Source organism: Chenopodium quinoa, unplaced genomic scaffold (assembly GCF_001683475.1).
Source record: "Chenopodium quinoa cultivar QQ74 unplaced genomic scaffold, ASM168347v1, whole genome shotgun sequence".
In the NCBI taxonomy this organism is placed as follows: domain Eukaryota; kingdom Viridiplantae; phylum Streptophyta; class Magnoliopsida; order Caryophyllales; family Amaranthaceae; genus Chenopodium; species Chenopodium quinoa.
The window spans coordinates 377221-396825 of NW_018744124.1; the positions used below are offsets into that span (position 1 = coordinate 377221).

At 35.0% G+C, this 19605-nt stretch overlaps 1 long non-coding RNA gene across 4 annotated transcripts; it reads left to right on the top strand.

Moving 5' to 3' along the window:
- Positions 1-1472: 1472 nt before the first annotated feature.
- LOC110692648 lies at positions 1473-6324 on the top strand. 4 transcript variants are annotated; one of them, XR_002505505.1, is made up of 8 exons: positions 1473-3647; positions 3927-4033; positions 4125-4163; positions 4254-4325; positions 4795-5472; positions 5718-5858; positions 5935-6012; positions 6100-6324. It is a non-coding gene; the product is annotated as an uncharacterized LOC110692648 (long non-coding RNA). The 4 variants fall into 4 exon arrangements; XR_002505504.1 differs by having other exon boundaries at positions 1473-3587; XR_002505503.1 differs by having other exon boundaries at positions 1473-4033.
- The last annotated feature ends 13281 nt before the right edge of the window (positions 6325-19605 follow it).

Sequence of the window (19605 nt, forward strand, 5' to 3'; positions counted from 1 at the left end):
GCAAAAGTCAAAATGGAACACTTAAACAAAAAAAAAAAAAAAAAAAAAAAAAAAAAAGGCCGTATCAATTTAGGAAGTTTACAAACACTTTCCTGTTTGAGCACACTTTCTCTTTACCCCCTTGTCCCTATTTGTTTACCCTATATTCTATTTTGGAATGTCCCTTTAAGATTGTTCCTTATCCTAATATAATAACATACCTCTATCCCTTAACCCACTTGCAAACATTCATGTAAGTGAAAAAAATTTATACACCGATCATTCATTTGTATTTTTTTTTTCTATCTTTAATAAAGCACATTTTACTCATTGGGCAAATAGAGACTTTGTCTCATTGCATGTTCTTTCTATTTAATTTTCTCTTTCTCTATCCTTATCTCAAAATATGTGCCTATCCCGTCATATAATTAAGGGAGCGGGCATAAGTATAAAATTAGTGCAAGTAATAAGTGAAAGAGATAAATAATAAAATAGTAGTTAATTTTCTAAAAGAAAAAAAAAAAAGTTGTATGTTGCAATGAATTAAAAATAGATAAAGTAGTCACTAGTTTTTTATTTACCATTTTAATCATTTTTAACAGATTTTTAATGTTGAGACATGAGACTTGACCACTAGAAGACGGCAATGATTAAGGCGAACGCCATATAACTTATTCACCGAATAAAACCGTGCACAAATTGCTGGTTTTACACCAAAAGATACCCTACAATATAGCTTATAGCAAATACAACATGCCAAAATTGTTTAATTTAGTGGCTACCCACTAAAATTCCTTAAATCAAGATAACTTCAACCCGTCATGTGCACCAAAACCAACATACTATTATCAATTTTTAATCATTTATTTGTTCTCTTTCTATGTTCAACTTTGGCCAACTAGTAATATCCTATTACTTCCTCTTTCAAATGTCGATTTCTTTGAATTTTCTTTCAATCTTTACAGCTATCTATTTGACATTATTCCACTATATATATCATCATACACTAATCCATTTATTTCATACAATATCCAAACAATTTCTTACAAACCCAATTTTAAGTTCAACTTTATTTGTTCATAAAAAAAGAGTTCATACCACAAAAATTATACATGGAGGGACTAATTCCATTTCTTGTACGTGCAATCAAGAAGCAAAACATACACCAACATAGTTTTCGATGCCTCTCCGATGGCTCGAGGCGGAGCTACCACTTGCTAGGCAGTGCCGGAGACTCGTTTAACGGGTCGTCTCATAGGAGAACACAATCGGAGTTTCAAGCCCCGAGTTCGGTTGATTTGCAGCCTGAAGTTGATCAGTTTATACGTTCACGTAGCATGAAGAGCAACAACATTAACATGGATACTACTAGCAAAGGGTTAAGGCATATACAACATCAAAATAATGCTTCTAATTATAATTATAATTATGATTATGGTAATAAGCATGGTTCTAAGACGATCAACAAGTTTCATCAGTATTAGTTAATGGGTTAATTAGTTAAGAGTTGCAAAATAAGTTTCATTAAATTTCCAAGTGTGAAAAGATAGATTTTATTATGTGAGTATTTCTGTTTAATTTTTCCCATTAATCGATTGGGAACTTTAATTTGGGGGGTTAATAATTTTTTTTTTTCTTTTATTTGTTGATTTGTTGTTGTTGTAGTGGGTGAAGCTAAAGTAGATACCATCGTCAATTTGATGGAAATAGTTAGAAAAGGTGAATCCATTATGAATTTGGAATGAATGTTCAATTGTTTATATTATCAACTACTATCGTATTTCTTTGGTTTATGTATTTTTTTTTCTTTTAATCAAGGAAATTTTGTCGAAAAAAATCATTTATAATCACTATTTTGTTGGAAAAAACCTTATAAAAATTTTTTGGCAAGAAGATTCCAGTTTGTAAAATATTTTTGTTGAATTGAGATCTCTAATAACTCAATTAACCACTAATTTTCCTTTAATTCTTCTAATTACTCATAACTTTCACTAAGTATTTAATAAGTAAGTTTGATTTATAATTTTTTTTTTAAAAACCACCCTCTCCTTCTTCCCCTCCCATGACAGCAACCCCCTCCCAGCCTCCACCATCTATCTCCAGCCGTCGGCTAGAACCCCTCACCCTCGCCGACCACCCTCCTCCGGAAAATTAACCACCCATCAATACCACCTTCTGCCATAACCACAAACCAGAAAACCACCCCAACTGGAGGAGAGAGAAAATTTGCCGGAGAAAAGCGCCGCCAAATTCGAAAACAAAAGGAAGATAGGAAGAAGTGGATGAGAAAGAAAATGAGACGAACATAATCTGATAATCGTGAGGATAAGTTTAACGGTCTAACAATGTTGAATTGGGGAAGAAGAGGAGAGAGAGAGAAAAGGTAATAAGAAGAATGGTGAATTGGGTTCCGGAGGAGGGTGGCCGGTGAAGAGGAAAGGGAGGGGGTGGGTTCGGCGCGGGTGAGGGGTTCTAGGCGGCGGCTGGAGATGGTGGAGGCCGGGAGCGGGTTGCTGCCATGGGAGGGGGAGAAGGAGAGAGTGGTTGACCGGTGGTGGTGAAGGTGGTTTTTGTTTTTTTTTTGGTTTTTGGTTTTTGGTTTGTTTTGTTTTGTTTTTTTTATTATTTATAATTCAATTTAATTATTAAATACTTAGTAAAAGTTATGACTAATTAGAAGAAATTAGTGTAAATTAGTGGTTGATTGAGTGATTAGAGATGTAAGGATATCTTCAACAAAAATATTTTATAATCTTGTTTCTCCTTGTCAAAAAAATTTTATAAGTTTTTTTTCCAACAAAATAGTTGTTATAAATGGTTTATTTTGACAAAATTTCCTTTGACCTATTATATTTTGCTGAGAAATTGAGACTTTTATATTCTAGTGATCTTTTCGTGCAATAGAATGATCATTAGATGTGTACCTTTGTTTCTTAATTTAAAAAAATAAATATGTTGAAAAGCACATTAATTTTTAGGAAATTTTTATTTTTGCATAAATTTGATTTAAACTACCCATCTAAATTATTATTTTATTTTACCCCATCAAAACCCAAAAATATAGGTTTTGCCAAAGTCATTAACCCTCACACTTCACAAGTTGACCCGTTAGATTCGGAAAAAAAAAATAGGAATTTTATTAAAAAAAAAACTAAAAAAAATATATAAATAAGAGGCGGCCCAGGTTAATAACCATGCTAAACTTGGGCCGTTTATAACAGGGCAGAATCGTCAATTCAAATTCAAAAGTAAGGGTTAAAATGTCCAAGGGGAATTTGATGCCTAACTGCTGTTATGTTGGACGTTACTTTTCCTTGCTTAACCATGGTTACTTGCTGTTACAGCAACCCAAGACACCCGACTTTAATTATGAGACACGTGTCCTCGTCTTCCTTACTTTGTCGGTGCCTTTTCACTCCCCTCATTGTTTGTTTGTTTCCTGTTCTTTTACCTAGCCGGAACTTGAATCCTTATGCATGGAATGAATCGTTTTAAATTTTGCATTTCTCATCTACTGGTTGAATAGCGATTGTTGTGGATTTGGTCTCGAATGCTGTTGTTCGTCGATCTGGGGAAATTGCGGTGGAATTTTGTAAATTCTTTGGCAGGTGCGTGTTGTGTTGGCGTTTCATCTAATTTGTTAGCGTTTTCAATTTGTTTGCTATAAAGTAGGTGTAAATTTCGAACTACTCCTATTTGTTGGATTTTTTTTAATAGTAATTTTCCAATTTTAATTGGCTTTTGATTTACATAAGTGAGATGAAAATTAGGGGTTTTATTTGTATTTGGTGGGTATGTGTAATTTCTGATTTACTACGAAATGTTTGCATGTTCACTTTCAATCTATGTTTGTTTGCAAATGAGAGGGAAAATAGGGGTTTGCTACTGATTGCTACTTTAATTGCGTTTATTTATCATATACTCCAATTTTCTGCGTTTTATAACAGAATTGGCATTTTGACGTCGGGTAGGTGTTTAGTGAAGAGTGTTGTTTTTCATGTAAATTAGGCAAAATATCGCAGAGTAAATGTCGAAGAGGAAATTGGAGCTGAAGGTATGAGTTCACATTTACTTTCTGTTTGTATCTTGTAATGTATGTGGTGATGAACAAATTGGTACTGATTAAGCCGTTGTGTCCAATGTAGGCTGGTTGTGCAAGGTCGAAAAATAATTTGGTAGAGAAGGTATGATATTTTCATACAAGTTCAGATACTAATGCTCGTAATAGAATGATTCACATTGGTTGAATTGTGTTTGTTACAAACTGGAAACAGGACATTGTGGGGGGTCAAGTGAATAAAAAAACAGAAGCACTGAATCCCCAAGAGTGTTAAGGTAGAACAAAGGTTAGTCAACTCATACAACCTTGTTCAAACATCATGTTGAATAAAAAAACAAAAGCACTGAATCCTTATGCTGAATTTTGTTCAAAGAATTTCAAAATTCACTAAAACTTTTGGAATTCAGGGCCCAAAACCTTAGGAAAAAGTATAATACTTCTGCCCAAATTGTTGTTGTTGCTTTTGAAATTCTTTTTAGTGTATTTGATGAAGACCCAACCAGACACTATGACCAGATTGACTGTGGGACCTTGCAACTGATTTGGGGAATTTTATGTAATTCTTTTCTTTATTTTAGTGAATTGAATTATGATTATTTTGTAATGGTTTGAAATTCTGTCATAAACATAACAACACAGCATGGATCCTTTACAATATGTCATTAAATTTAAATTACTGAAACATATGTAGTTATACAGCTAGTCTCATAAACAATATGGCGTAGTTTGAAAATTATCAATTGTTGGTTTGCCAGGCATCAAATTTGACTTGCCGTGTGGAGTCATTCGGAAGAATATGTCAGAAGTTTGACGAGAGAAGGAAGAGGTGGGTGTCTGAAATAGGGTTTTCTGGCCGCCTTCATTTAGCTTCTAGGATGCATATGCCTAGGCAGTTGGCATACTGGTTGATGAGTCGGGTGGATCCCATTAGGAAGATGCTGATTTCTCCCAAGGGGACTGAGTTTAAGTTGTCCGCGAATCAAGTTTATTGGATACTTGGCATCCCGAATGGTGGCAAGTGTGTTCCCTTGAAAAAAAAATATGAGGCTAGATGTGAAGGAGCAAGTTGAGAAGTTGCTTAGTCGATACGGCCATTCATGGGAAACAAAATGCCGGAGATACGAAGGCCGTGCGTATGTTGTCAAGGGCATCCATGTCAATTCCACTATAATGGATACGGTTGAAGGTAATTGGGAAGAGAACGAGGAGGCTGAATTTAAGACACTATTTCTCATTCTTTCACTTCATATGGACAGTCGCCACGGTTATCTTCCGATTTGCTGCCTGCTGTGACTTGTGCAAATGAGTGTGATAAGTATGACTGGTGCAACTTAGTGTTGTCAAAATTTCTATCCTCTGTCTCTTCATTTGCGAAGCGCTTGGATGCAACAGGAAATGGTGGTGGTAGCGGTGGCTGCTTGTTGTTTATTGTGGTTAGTACATTAATCAAAATATCCTTAACTGATTTTAAAGTCGTGACTTTGATGTTGAACCCGCGGTTTTTTTGTTCAACATATGATTTTGGTGTGTTGTTTCCTGGCACAGCATTCCTGTGATGGTTCTTGGCATAGTATTCTTTTTTTGTGCCTTGGGTGTTTGATGTCTTGGATGTGTGCTTTCTTATCCTGACATATTTTCCTGTTTTGCTGTCTTGGATGGTTTTGTATTGTCACCGTAGGTCTTTTACCTGGATCGGCTTATCAGGGATCCCCTTCGGTGGGGGACATTCCCTCGAATAAATGTTTGGGGCAAACATGATTTACGTCTTGCAGCCAAAGATGATCGCATTAGCGATGTTGGTGAATTTGGCAAACTTGGGGTATGTTTCTCATCTGTTGTTTGATAATTAGTGAACATCTGTTCCGCATTACGTAGTTACAGTTTCTGTTTGACAGATGTTGGATGTTGCTTATGGTGAAACCCACCCTCTAGACGCGAGGGATACCAATGGACCTCCTGAATCATGCTGTAAGGTACAATATAGCAGTTGATAGACAAATGTATTCCATGCTATCATATTAAAGGTTTAAGTTTGATAATATTACTTCCTACACCTGCAGATCGAACTGCCAGAAACGAACTCATCCCCAAAGCCTAGGCGAAGGAGGCCTTGGAAGGGAGATGTTGTATCATGGTTCAAATAAGTACGGCCAGAGTTACCTATTATCATGTAACGAAATGTGTATTGTATTCTTGATGAGTTGAATTGTTACTGAGTTTGGAATGAATAATTGGACATTAAAGCTTATACTGTGAAACAAAGGATTGGGCTTAGCCCAAACCAACTGAGACGGCCTAATTTTACTAATCGTTTTCGCCCAAACTCATATATGATGATTTAAATTAGTTTGGACTGAATAAATTGACATTAGGTCTTATAATGTGAAACAACGGTTTGGGCTAAGCCCAAACCAAATGGATGAACTAATTATTTCTAATTGTATCCGTCCAAACTGACATTTGATGATTTAACATTTGGGCCTCGCCCAACCTACTACATGGCCAATCCAGATACCAAATCTCCGAATAATTAGTTTTGAAATCGCTTGCTCCTTAATGACTCATGGTTATATAAATTTAGTTGTCTATCATAGCACTCCTTAATCAATCCGTCTCCTAATTTCGGACAACTAAATAATTACGAGTATAATTCTTATCCCATATTGCACAATACAAGATCATTATTTACAACTAGTGCACACCTTTTTTTTTTTTTTTTTTTTTGTTTTAACACATAGTAACAACATATTTAATGTTTTGTATTAAAATCAGAATAACTACCCACAACATCTCCCTAATATCACCTAGAGTATGATCAGTAGATATTTGATTTCTTAGATGCATCTGTACTAGAGTATGATCAGTAGATATAACTTTTCCTAATCAATGCGTATTACCTAAATAAACAAAATATTTCACACTTTACCAATTATAATTCACAGTTTACAAGTTATCTTTCATTGAGAAGATATGTTAAATATGAGTAGTAGTGTTTGATAAGACAATTCATACTTTTTATTCTTGAAAATAATATTTTTACAATTGTTTTCTGTTGGTGTAGGATAGTACTTTCTCTTTTTTTTTTTTTTAAAGGATAATATATTTGTAGTACTACTTATCCTCTTTTTAAAAAGGTGAATAAACTTCTCATCACTCTTTTTTTGAAAAATTAATCTAGTTTGCGATTTTCATCTAATTTAAAATTTATTCAATTTTTTTAATTTTAAGGAACATACAATCATCTTTATTGTACTGTACACTATTATTCAATTATAACATAATTAAAATTACTAACTGAATAAAAACATATTACAGAAAATAATATTAAATGAAAAAAATATTAAATATTAAATCTGATGTAGTACAATCCTAAGTTACCAAGAGGTAAACCTGGGCACGGGCCGGGTTGGCCCGCGTGCCGCCCGGCACGGCCCGCCGTTCGGAGCAGCCCGGCACGGCCCAAAGTCAAGCACGGCACGGCACGAAGTTCGACTTCCGTGCCACGGGCCGTGCCACGGACACGGTGGAGAATTCCCAGGCACGGCCCGGCACGAGCACGGGCAAGGCCCGCCGTGCTGGCCCGCAGGCACGGCCCGCGGGCCAACGGCTAGTTAAACGGCTATAAACGGCTAGTTTTTTGCCAAAAATTCTATAAATACTCACCTCCATTTCATTCCCAAATCACAAAATCACAATCTCTTCTTCTTATCTCTTATATTCTCTAAATCTCTAATAATCCTTATTTTCTTAAATTCTCTAATTATTCTCTTAAATTCTCTAATTATTTTCCTAATATCGGAAAAAATTAAAAAGTTCGTAATCGTAATTAGTGGAGCGTTGAAGCACGGTTGTAAGATCTAAACTAATCTTAAATTTATTATTGTTTTATTGTTATTATTAGAATAATCTTGTTTAATTATTATTGTTGTTAATTGTTGTTGTTGTTGTTATAATTGTTGTTATTAATTATTATTATTGTTACAATTGTTGTTATTATTTATTTTTGTTGTTATTGTTGTTGTTATAGTTGTTGTTATTAATTAATATTATTGATATTTTTATTGTTAAAATTGTTGTTATTAATTATTATTATTATAGTTAACCACTTTTTATTAAAAAATTAATTGTTAATTATGGCATCGAACAACCCATCATCTAGGTCTAGGGGGAAAGGCCGACTTATCCGTAGTAGTAGTTCTAGGGAACCACCAAATACAACGAGCCCCCAAATTACGAGTCAAACCAATGACCCCATTTACTTCCCCCCGGGCTATGAGCCATATAATACGTCGGGATTTCCAGCACCACCACTAAACCAATTTCCACTACCACCATACCAATTTCCACCTAATTATATCGGTAATCAACAAAACTATTGTTCTAGCCAAGGTAGCCAAGAAAGTACCCGAATTCCCTCCGGTTCTACCCCTTCTACTGCCACTCCCACTAGTCCCCCTACTAACCAATACACACATCATGAATGGTTAACCGAAACTGAGATGCTACTTTTGAAAAACCGAAGGAGTGAGGTATGGCGTTATTTTGTCCTAAGTAAAGATGGTGAACAATGGGCAAAATGTAAAACATGTAATAGTGTATTCACGGCAGTTACCAAAAACGGGACGGGACACTTATCTAGACACATGAAAGCTTGTGCAAAACCAGCTAGTGATCCAACCCAGCCCAAAATTTCCCAATTCCATCCATACGGCTTTACATACAACTATGAGAGGGATAGGGATGAACTAGGAAAAATGATAGTACACGCCGAACAACCTTTTCTTTTCTCGGAAAGTGACGCATTCAACACCTACATTAACAAAGCACTACAACCCCAACATAAAAGAATCTCTAGGAAAACCGTTCGTTCCGCAGCAATGAAAAATTTCCTAGAGTACAAAGTCCGGTTACAAGCCGAATTGAGTAACCTTAACTGTAGAGTATCTTTAACAGCCGATTCTTGGGATAGTGGTTATAAATATCACTATTTATGTGTGACTTGCCATTGGGTAGATGATCAATGGATGTTACAAAAAAGAATAATACATTTCAAAATGCTGGAATACCCACACACCGGCATTAACATTGCTCACCATTTAATGCAAGCAATAGACGAATACAACCTTCGAGATAAAATGATGTCTATGACTTTTGATAATGCAACCTCTATGACATACACAGCTAATCTTATCAAACAAAACTTAACCGATGTACTATTAGACGGTGAAGCTCTTCATACTAGATGTGTTTGCCATGTACTTAACTTATGTGTACAGGATGGAGTTCGGGCAATTGGCCCATACTACAGCAAAATCAGAGATGCTATTATGTCTATTAATAGCTCTAACATGAGATACCAAGAATGGAAGAGTTTTCTAAAACAACAAAAGATAAGGGTAATAAAAATTAGAACCGATTGCCCAACTAGGTGGAATTCCACCTATGACATGTTAACAAAGGCAATTGAGTACAAGGGCCCGTTAACATTATTTTACAACCAAAAATTTCCACAAAATGCTTTGTATGATGATGATTGGAATAACTGTGAAAGATATATGAAATTTTTACAGTTATTATATAACATGACGTATTGTTTTTCTACTGTTTACAATCCTTGTGCTCAAAACTTTCTTTCTAATGCATGCTTACTCGCCCAACTTTTCGCTGATCATCGCGATCAAAGTGATTATGATCAGTATCTTCCAGCAATGGAAAAAAAGTGGCGTAAATATTATAGTCAGATTCCTTTGATTTATATTTTTGCTTCCATATTAGATCCTAGGCAAAAGTATGAAAACACATTTATGTTAGTTGACATTTACTTTCAATGCATGTTTCTTGACGATGATGTAGAAAACTATAAGACTAATGTGAAGGATCAGTTTTTTGCTTTATATAGAGTCTATGAAGCCAAATATGGCACCGTTCCTCGCTCAGGGCCTTCCCAACCATCCAAAAACGTAAGTAAGAAGGCCAAACATTTATTTTCACAAGCTACTAACTTGATTTCAAGGTTTTCAGGTGATTCATCAATCAGGAGAACGCAAAGCGACGTCTCGGAGTTGCAGATGTACCTGAGTTACGACTTCACCAAAGGCATGGACGACGATGAGATAAACAGCCTCGACCTCCTTGCATGGTGGAAACAACAAAGCTCGAAGCATCCAACTTTGGCGGCAATGGCACGAGACATTCTTGCTATCCAAGTTTCCTCCGTCGCCTCCGAACGAGCTTTCAGCGCATCCGGAAGGGTTTTAGACGATAGAAGAACAAGTCTAAAACCCGAAACACTAGAAATGTGCGTGTGTTTCAAAGATTGGTTGGATGCGGAAAATCGCTCACAAGACCGTTCTTACGACCACAACGACAACGAAGAAGGAACCTCCGCTTCCGGTTCGGGTTCGGCTAGTTCCCAATCTATGCAACTAGCCGATGACCTTGAAGGCGAAGGCGAAGACGAAGACGAAGACGAAGACGAAGACGAGCAAGAAGAAGGAGAAGAAGAATAGACAATTATTGTATATTGTACGATTTTAAAAATATCAATTTTATCATTTTCCAATTTTTGTTTAATACCATCATTGTATGATTTTTATCATTGTTATCATTGTACAATTTTTTCAACTCAAGTAATAATAATATAAAGTACGCATTATTCACATTCAAAGTCCAATTTGCCTTTTTTCCCCGTTTTGTTACAATTTGTAAATTCATATTAAAAAAAAATAAAATTATACCAATTACTAATAAATCATAAACATTAAATTTTAAAGTAATAGTATAAAGTAAATATATAAATATAAATATTGAATATACAAATTATAAAACATAAATATTCAACTTATAATTATAAAATTCATAACTTAATAACTTATAACTTATAAGTTATAAACTTATAAGTTACCTTATAAAACTTATAATTATAATTTTATAACTTATATACATTATAAACTTATTAATTAATAATGTTGTCATTAAAAAAAAAAAAAAAAAAAAAAAAATGAAAACTGCACCAGCCCGCGCAGGCCAGCCCGCAGCCCGGCACGTGGCCGGCACGGCACGAGCCCGCCAGGCACGAGGGCCGTGCCGTGCCGTGGGCTGGCCTGTGAAAATGGCCGGCACGGCACGGCACGAAATCCTGGGCCCGCCGGCACGATCGGTACGGCACGAACCAGCCCGCGGCCCGCCAGGCACGGCAGGCACGGTGCCCAGGATTACCAAGAGGTGGACAACACCATAATATAGCAGACCCTCGTACATTACAATACGCAATTACAAAATAAATAGAATGACAATACAATATTCGGAAGTCTTACACTACATATCAATGACTCTCCATTTCCTACTGTCACTATCAGCACTTACATTTACCTTATTGGACAACACCATAATAGCATACCCTCCTACAACACCCATTGATGAAAGACCATGCATTGAAGTCCAGTTAATATGCTTCCATATGAATCTAGCCAAGTGAATGGACACCCGCGTCTCCGTTAGGAGTACTATATCCGGCAGCTGCAGTTCAATCAAAAGTTCTAACTGCTCCATGAATGACTTCCTGCCCATATCCCTACAATTCCACGTAACAAGTTTAGATTTACTCTTTGTTTTAGTATGGGTGGTTGTGAACTGCAATGTAGCTTTCCTACCGTCCAAGAGGTGTCCTCCCAATCAAGACGAATCGACGGAGATGTTGTTGAGGCTAATATGGGCTTCAGTCACAATTACTTTCAAGTCGTCGGAGTAGCTATTCACTTCCATCACGTGAACCCCTTCTGATGCAATGGAGAAGGATTCCATCACGTCGGGTAACCCCAAAGTTGGGTAAATAATGTTCTTCACGCTTGAAGAAACCAGATGCTGGGCACTTATTCCTTGTGCACCTCCCTCTTTCAAAAGTGCCCACCTTACTGACATTTTCAACGCCAATGGTAGCTAAGCTAGGTCTGATAAATCGGGCACGTGTGCCGGATACAACCCTTTGCTATGTAACACCACAAGGTCACCATTTGATTTTTGCCACCGCATATCCACGCCGCCACCTCGCTTGCCTCAACCATCCTCACGACTATTGTTCCATCACTTGCGATTCGATGAGATTGTATAACAACAAACAACCCTCTACCTAGAAATGGATTTCCTCCCACCGGACGAAGTGGTTTGCTAGTGATGTGGATAGTGTTTGTGGTTGGAATTAGGTATGACACTTTCTTCATGGTGAAGGTAGGACGATATTTGTGTTTAGTTATTTTCTTGTTCTTTGTTTTTAAGGTTTTTGCAGTTATTTTGAAACAACTCAACGGTACGTTTATAGTGTTTACCATGGCTTCAGACGGTTTGGTTTTGGATGTTTGTCTTCGCATCAAGAATGACTTCTTTATAAATAACATGGAAGATGTGGCGCGAAATAAAAGCAGCTCATGTTTTTGGCTCCAAAACAAAACATTCAACTTGGCGCCAATTCTAATAATTGTCTCTAACTGGCGCCAAACCATTAAATGTTTGTGTTATGTATATATATTTTATTAAAAAAACATGCAAAATAAAAGGCATCAAACCAAGTTTGTATATTGGCATGCCTTTCTTGCCGAGTCATCGATCCTTCACCCCCTTGCAAACTTATCAATACTAGACAATAATCAACACATTTTACTGAATACACGTGGCACGATCTTGCAAGATGGAATAAAGTGTATGCAATTCCTTAAACTATAATTCCCATAACTTCCTAAACAATACAGTGAATAGTAAATTGATGTTGGGGCCTTTGTGGATTAAAAAAGTAAGTGTCTTGAAGTTTGGGGAAAAAAAATGATATACCCTTCACCAATCTACTATAATACCCTAATCCCTTTAATATATAGAGCGGGAATACCCTAATAAATTTCCAAGAAAGGGAAATCCAACTCCAAAGGCAATCTTAAAAAAAAAAAAAACTAAAAAAAGGAATTACCCTTAACAAATCTACTATAATACCCTAATTGCTTTAATAAAGAGAGCGGGAATACCCTAATACATTTCGAAGAAAGGGAAATCCAACTCCCAAGGCAATCTTAAAAAAATAAAAATAAATAAATGATATACCCTTAACGAATCTACTATAATACCCTAATCCCTTTAATATAGAGAGCGGGAATACCCTAATACATTTCGAAGAAAGGGAAATCCAACTCCCAAGGCAATCTTAAAAAAAAAACAAAAATATTGATATACCCTTAACCAATCTACAATACCCTAATCGCTGTAATAAAGAGAGCGGGAAAACCCTATAATACATTTCGAAGAAAAGGGAAATCCAACTCCCAAGATAATCTTAAAAAAAAATAAAAAAATAATAAAAATGATATACCCTTAACCAATCTACTATAATACCCTAATCGCTTTAATATAGAGAGTGGGGATACCCTAAACATTTCGAAGAAAGGGAAATCCAAATCCCAAGGCAATCTTTAAAAAAGAAAAAGAAAAAAAATGATATACCCTTAACGAATCCACACAACCCTAATCCCTTTAATATAGAGAGCAGGAATACCCTAATACATTTCGAAGAAAAGGGAAATCCAACTCCCAAGGCAATCTTAAAATAAAAATAAAATATAAAAATGATATACCCTTAACCAATCTACAATACCCTAAGAGCGGGAATACCCTAATACATTTCAAAGAAAGGGAAATCCAAATCCCAAGGCAATCTTTAAAAAAAATAAATGATATACCCTTAACCAATATACTATAATACCCTAATCCCTTTAATAAAGAGAGAGTGGGAATACCCTAATACATTTTGAAGAAAGGGAAATCCAACTCCCAAGGCAATCATAAAAAAAAATGATATACCCTTAACGAATCCACACAACCCTAATCCCTTTAATATAGAGAGCGGGAATACCCTAATACATTTTGAAGAAAAGGGTAATCCAACTCCCAAGGCAATCTTAAAAAAAAATTAATAAAAATGATATACCCTTAACCAATCTACTACAGTACCCTATTCGCTTTAATATAGAGAGCGGGAATACCCTAATACATTTCGAAGAAAGGGAAATCCAAATCCCAAGGCAATCTTTAAAAAAGAAAAACAAAAAAAATGATATACCTGTAAACAAAAATTTTAAATCTGTAAAATATAGATTCAAAATAAATGCAACAAAGTGTGAATTTTATTAATTTGATAATTTTGGGTACAATCTCTAATTTTATCCTCTGATTCGATCTCCATTTTGACTTTGACGTAATTCAAAGATTGACTTGATTCTCGAACGAGGGCCGTTGAGGCTTGATCTCGATCGAAGATTTGATGTAGACCTCTGACTTGTTATTGACCAAGACCTTTAATTTGTTGTTGACGTAGACCTTTGACTTAAATTTTTGATTGAGGGCCGACGAGGCTTGATCTCGATCAATGACTATTTGATGTAGAGATTTTGATGATTTGAAGTCCTTTTTTCCTTCGTGTTAAGGGCCTTCGAGGCTTGATATTTTCTTGATTTGAAGTCCTTTTTTCCTTTGAATTTTTCCTCTCTAGGTTTTTCTCTCTGTTGTTCTCTCTCTAGGTTTTCCTCTCTTCAAATGAATTAGAGAGTCTCTATTTATAGAGTGAGACAGCCTAGGGTTACGGTTTAATGTACAATGGAGTTGGGCTTTTGACTTGGTAATCTTGATTTGGGCTAATTTATATCATTTCACCCACAATAATTAATTTTAAATAAATAGTCAAACCATTAAGTTAAGGTATTGACTTTTGACCCATATAATATCCGATGTGGCACTTATATAAATTTTTCGTGCCTAGAATACCCTAAACCAATCTACTATACCCTAATCGCTTTAATATAGAGAGCGGGAATACCCTAATAAATTGCGAACAAAGGGAAATCCAACTCCCAAGGCAATCTTAAAAATAAAGAAAAACTAAAATATAAAAATGATATACCCTTAACTAATATACAATACCCTAATCGCTTTAATATAGAGAGTGGGAATACCCTAATACATTTCCAAGGATGGGAAATCCAGCTCCCAATCAATCTAAACTTGCCTTAAAAAATTAAAAAAAAAATGTCTTATATAACGATATTATATTTTTCATTATTTTATAAGAATTTCGACATAAACCATGTAAAATTATGTGCTTTATTGTAATAGTACTAATCATGTACACATGTGTTGTCATTACTTTTATAAATCACGTACTAGTACACTTTCAAGACAAGTAAATTAATTATTCTAATTTCATAATATGTATTTTTATTCGTATTACAAAGAAACGTATTTTAATTTATATTTTAATTCGGACTTTCGAATTGGATCAAAATATCGAATTATAACTCGTATAAGGTTGGATTAGATTTGGTACGAATTTGGATCGGAATGGCCTAATCCCATCGTAATCGCTTATAAGTTATAACAAACATGGCATAACAATATTTTAACAATAACAATATCACCACAAGATGTCATCCATAACACACTTTATTTCACCTGGCTACTAATTCATATTTCTAAGTACTAACAATACACAACCACGTGAAGGATACATAATTCAACATCAACATTGATTAAATTCCGACTTATTCTCCTAATACTCATTCTTGTGTTGCTCGTCTGAACAAAGGAGTTCAGGCATCCACGTCACTTGAAGCACATCCCCCGAAAAACTTTCTTTGCTTTCTTAATGGTGGGTTGCGAAATGTTGGGTCCACTTCGAGCACCCTGCAAACAAGATATCAACATATAATATTAGGTACCCAAGGGAGAGTTAGGACAGGATCATACCCAACAGTGTGGTACGGTGCTCTGTCTGTGGTATCAGGTGCACGAATTATTGTTAGGATGAGGACACATGGGTAATCTGGTGGATGCACAACTTGGAAAGCATCTGTGAAATTACCCATGAATATTAACAACGCCTCCAACCCAACTTGAATGGAGGGTAAGAGAAATCAAGGATAGGTTCAGGGTCAATTAGGTGTTGTAAGTAATAGGGGACGGTGTGATGTTTTTCTAGGAACCATTTGATAATCCTCTTTATCAACACCGGCAGACCGTAGTAGTCATCAACGCTAGGCAAGTGTGCTGGTCGTAGTTCATCGTGTAAATCCACTGATCTCATTTTCAACGTCGAGAAGTCGGTGGTTATCTCATTGGGGTTGAGTATGAAATTGGCGATTGTTTTTTTTTTGAAACATAACAAGGGTTGTCATTCGAATCACGAAAAAGAATAATTAGACTATTCATGTCCTTTTCCGGGTTACGGCCTTGAGGTGGTTCGAAAAACAAAAGTGCACAATTGTCATTCGGGGTTCTTGCAACTCGGGGCATGGTGCTTTTAATGAACATTTTGGAGGGAGGTGCTGCTTAGTGAAGTAGGCTTAAGTGAGAGTATATAGGAAGTTGGGGAATATGTTACAAAGAAAATATTTTGACAGAGATATTGATAAAAAAATACTGTACTGGTTTTGAATACTAATTAACTAAAACTTAAATAATGTGGTACCATACGAAAATATCTTCTACAAATAAAATGATAATAAATTTTCTATATCTTTTATCTAATAAGAAAATGATAATACAATGTTACTTTTCTAGTTAAAACAATGATTTTTCAGAATAATTATTAAATTAGATACTAATACGTACTAATTAATCTATATTTTTTTATTTTTATTTTATTGCTAATATTTTACATTTGTAGTTTACATCATATGACAAGACCCTTGGGGAAGCAGCAAAGAAGTATGGTATAAAACCCTAGTTGAAGTGAGATCAAAATCCTAAAAGTATGATAAGACAATTCAAGGGAAGATGGAATAGGAAGACATGGTTGCAGAGTAGTTTTGAAAAGTTGGAAAGGAGCTTGCCCTAGTTTAAATAGATTCACTACAAATCTGCCAAATTGATTCTCCTAGGATACCACAATGGGTAGGTCAATAGGTATGTACTAATTGTAGTCCTAAGCTTAAATAAAAAATATTTGGACCATTGCAAAATTTATTACAATAAGAAGAATTATTTTGGTTTTGTGAATTCGATGAACAAATAATTCAAAAGCTGTGCAATATCCCTCAATCATTAAAAGTGTTGCATAAAATTTTATTTCATAAACTAATTTCATTTCGTACACTAGAAATTAAATGAAAAAATACATTTGGTTTAAAATAGAATGACTATTATATAATCATCTCTATAAGGAGTCTCCGACGCTATTTTATAATGTAGTTATGTTTAAAAAGAAAACCTAATGCTGGGAAGGTCGAAGAGTTAATGGGTTCATAATTACGGTAATATTCATATGGAGAGTTTAATATTAATGATGACATTACATTGGAGTTAGGGCTTTTCGATTCATTTTAAATTTAAGTTCAACTCCAATCTTTCAACAATCGTAAGCAGTTCAGTTTATCTTTAATTAATTCAATTAAATTCAGTTTAATGTAATTCTGTTGAGCTCCAACAAGTTCGGTTTTTGGAGTTGAGCTCCAATCACTGTAGTACTTATTAGGTTAACCAATCACTATGAGTTCAGTAATGATAAAAGTCCAATCAACTTGTAGGTATATGGAGAAATGGTTTAGGGTTTAGGGATTAGGGATTACGGTTAAAGGTTTAGGGTTTAGGGATAGGGGATTTGGAGTTATGAGTTAGAGTTTAGGGTATAGGGATTTGTGTTTAGGGTTAAGGGTTTACGGTTTAGGGTTTAGGGTTGGATTAGGGTTTATGGTTTAGGGTTTAGGAATTAGGCTTAAGGGTTTCAGTTTTAGGGTTTAGGAATTAGGGATTAGGGTTTAGGGTTTAGGATTTAGGAATTAGGGTTTAGGGTTTAGGGTTTAGGATTTAGGAATTAGGGTTTAGGGTTTAGGGTTTAGGAATTAGGGATTAGGGTTTGGGGTTAGGGTTTAGGGTTTAGAGTTTAGGGTTCTGGGTTTAGGATTTAGGGATTAGGGTTTATGGTTAGGGTTTTAGGGTTTAGAGTTTGGGGTTTAGGGTTAGGGGTTTAGGGTTTAGAGCTTAGGGTTCAGGATTTAGGAATTAGGGTTTAGGGTTTAGGGTTTAGGAATTAGGGATTAGGGTTTGGGGTTAGGGTTTAGGGTTTAGGGTTTAGGGTTAGGGTTTAAGGTTTAGAGTTTAGGGTTTAGGGTTAAGGGATTAGGGTTCTGGGTTTAGGATTTAGGGATTAGGGTTTATGGTTAGGGTTTTAGGGTTTAGAGTTTGGGGTTTAGGGTTAGGGGTTTAGGGTTTAGAGCTTAGGGTTTAGGGTAGAGGGATTAGGGTTTAGGTTTTAGGGTTCTGGGTTTAGGGTTAAGGGTTTAGGGTTTAGGGTTCTTGTTTTAGGGTTAAGGGTTTAGGGTTCAGGGTTTAGGGCCTATTCTTGAACATAACTTAATTGAAATGAAGTGAAATGAATATATCAGAACCGAAATGAGGAGGGGAAAAGAGTTGAGCTGAACGATGTTGAACTGAGGTGGGAGATGAACTGTATTACACTGAAATGAACTAAACTACAGGGAATTGAGTTGAACAGAATTTGAGTTACTAGAAACATGATACCAAAGACATTACTAAAAACATGTCATTGTACAAAAATAATGAAAGAACGTTAGTTAAGAGAACAGATTCAGTTATTGTGAGACCATATCATACAACCCATAATTATATAATAATGATACTTAAGGTTGTATGTGATTAGTTAACAATGAGTTTTTGCAAAAACTCATTAAGTTATTACTAATAGCTAGATTTAAATTAATTTATGAATTACTTGTTAAAATCTTAAATAATGAAATAGTTAGTCAATAACAAGGTCAAATAAACAAAATTAATTAACATTTATTGATTGACTAATTGATGAGTACAGCTGTTAACAACTACTAAGTAAAATCAACCCACTGATCCGGAACCTAAACTAATTATATTCATTCAAACATATATTTAAAAATAATACCATTTAACCAAGAGAAAAAAAAATTGTAATAAAAATAATAGTACCTTATAAACAACATCTTGAAAGTCAGAATTAGTACTTTCATCAAAATCATAACGAGGTAATTAATCATCAATACAATAACAAGTCCACATATTTCAGCCTACACCTTTAATAAATACTGGGTTAATAAGGTTTTTTGATATAACATACTATATATGGTTTTACAATTCGGAAAAATGAGTATTTTTTTAATTTTAGATGTTTTAACCCATCCGTATACGTATGTCCAAAATTATTTACTTAAATGACGTCAAAACGTAATTTATTCATTCAATTTTCGGCTAATCAAAATTGCAAGTAAAAATAGCTATACTATTTCAATTGAAACCGACTGAAAATCAATTATATAGAAATGTCATTTGGAATTGCGTTTTCGAATTACAAGATATGTGTTACCAAAGTCCAAAGAGGAATGGCTACATATAAAAGTTGGGGACCTGTTGTATAATTATCTTTGTATCACAAAAGCACGAAAAAGAACATGGTATAGATCTGCGGATAAGAGTAATACAGACAAATAATAGATATTATTACTAATATCTCATTATTGTCAAGTTAGTAAATTGACTAATTTTATAAA